The sequence below is a fragment of the Arachis hypogaea genome, chromosome 1 (genome assembly GCF_003086295.3).
Source record: "Arachis hypogaea cultivar Tifrunner chromosome 1, arahy.Tifrunner.gnm2.J5K5, whole genome shotgun sequence".
Classification (NCBI taxonomy): Eukaryota; Viridiplantae; Streptophyta; class Magnoliopsida; order Fabales; family Fabaceae; genus Arachis; species Arachis hypogaea.
In genome coordinates, this window is record NC_092036.1 from 45,201,326 (window position 1) to 45,203,674 (window position 2,349).

Genomic DNA, 2,349 nt, shown 5'->3' on the forward strand with positions numbered 1-2,349 from the left:
GAACTCCCTTCCTCTGAGGCATCCCATTATTCACAGAATTCCTCTCAGAAGTGTACATGAATTGGTTATTTGCAACCATGCCAATAAGTTCTTGAGCTTCTACAGGCGTTTTCTTTAGGTGAATGGATCCACCTGCAGAATGGTCCAGTGACATTTTAGAGAACTCAGACAGACCATAATAGAATATATCTAATATGGTCCATTCTGAAAACATGTCAGAAGGACACTTTTTGGTCATCTGCTTGTATCTTTCCCAAGCTTCATAGAGGGATTCACCATCTTTTTGCTTGAAGGTCTGAACATCCACTCTAAGCTTGCTCAGCTTTTGAGGAGGAAAGAATTTATCCAAGAAGGCCGTGACCAGCTTATCCAAGGAGTCCAGACTATCTTTAGGTTGTGAGTCCAACCATGTTCTAGCTTTGTCTCTTACAGCAAAAAGGAAAAGCATGAGCCTGTAGACTTCAGGATCTACTCTATTTGTCTTAACAGTCTCACAAATCTGCAAGAACTCAGTTAAAAACTGATAAGGATCTTCTGATGAAAGTCCATGAAACTTGCAGTTCTGTTGCATCAAAGCAACTAATTGAGGTTTCAGCTCAAAATTATTTGCTCCAATGGTAGGAATTGAGATGCTTCTTCCATCAAACTTGGACGTTGGTTTAGTGAAATCACCAAGCATCCTCCTTACATTATTGTTGTTGGGTTCGGCTGCCATCTCCTTCTCTTGTTCGAAAATTTCAGAAAGGTTGTCTCTGGATTGTTGTAATTTAGCTTCTCTTAGTTTCCTTTTCAGAGTCCTTTCAGGTTCTGGATCAGCTTCAACAAAGATGCCTTTTTCCTTATTCCTGCTCATATGAAAGAGAAGAGAAAAAGAAAAAGGAAGAGGAATCCTCTATATCTGGACAAAGAGGATCCTTATTATTAGTAGAAGAAGAAAGGAATAAGAGTGGAGAATCCAATCACAAGGGTGAGGATAGAGGCAGTGATTGGAGATGAAAAGAGGTGAAGAGAAGTGTTAGTAAATAAATAAATAAATAGAAGACGAGAAGAGAGGGAGAATTCGAAAATAATTTTGAAAAAGTAGTTAATTATTTTTGAAAATTAAAGATAAGATATAATTAAAATTAAAATTTAAAACAATTAAAAAGAATTTTTGAAAAAGAGATGAGATATTTTCGAAAATTAAAGAGGGAAAAGTAGTTAGGTGGTTTTGAAAAAGATAAGAAACAAACAAAAAGTCAAATAGTTAGTTGAAAAAGATATTAAAATTAAATTTGAAAAGATAAGAAGATAAGAAGTTAGATAAGATATTTTGAAATCAAATTTTTGAAAAAGATAAAATTTTGAAAAAGATATGATAAAAAGATAAGATAAGAAGATATGATAAAAAGATAGGATTGAAAAAGATTTAATTTTTTTAAAATTAAAATTAATTACATAACTAACAAGAAACTAAAAGATATGGTTCTAGAATTTAAAGATTGAACCTCTCTTAACAAGAAAGTAACAAACTTCAAATTTTTGAATCAATCATATTAATTGTTAACATAATTTCGAAAATTAAGATAAAATTAAGAAAAAGATTTTTTTGAAAAACATTTTAAAGAATTTTCGAAAATTAATAAGAAAAATGAAAAAGATTTAATTTTTGAAAAAGTTTTAAAAAGATAAGATTTTTTTAAAATGGAAAATTTGACTTGACTTGTAAGAAATAACTAATTTTAAAAATTTTTGACCAAGTCAACTCAAATTTTCGAAAATTTGGAGAGAAATAAGGAAAAGATTTTTTTATTTTTAAATTTTTAATGATGAGAGAGAAAACCACAATTATGACCCAAAACATGAAAATTTTGGATCAAAACCAATTATGCATGCAAGAACACTATGAATGTTAAGATGAACACCAAGAACACTTTGAAGATCATGATGAACATTAAGAACATATTTTTGAAAAATTTTTGATGCAAAGAAAACATGCAAGGCACCAAACTTAGAATTCTTTAATGCATGGACACTATGAATGCAAAAATGCATATGGAAAACAACATACAACACAAAACAAGAAAACATCAAGATCAAACAAGAAGACTTGTCAAGAACAACTTGAAGATCATGAAGAACACCATGAATGCATTAATTTTCGAAAAATGCAAGAAAAATTTTTAAAGCATGCAATTGACACCAAACTTAAAAATTGACTCAAGACTCAAACAAGAAACACAAAATATTTTTTGTTTTTATGATTTTATGATTTTTTTGTATTTTTATTATTTTTTCGAAAATTATATTTTTGAAAAACGAAAATAAAGAAAAAATTTTTGAAAGATTTTTGAAAACTTTTTTTTTGAA

General features: G+C 29.5%; 1 non-coding gene across 1 annotated transcript; it reads left to right on the plus strand.

Annotated features, from left to right (window-relative positions):
- Nucleotides 1-212: 212 nt before the first annotated feature.
- LOC112713900 (small nucleolar RNA R71) lies at nucleotides 213-316 on the plus strand. The gene has a single exon (XR_003158864.1). It is a non-coding gene; the product is annotated as a small nucleolar RNA R71 (small nucleolar RNA).
- The last annotated feature ends 2,033 nt before the right edge of the window (nucleotides 317-2,349 follow it).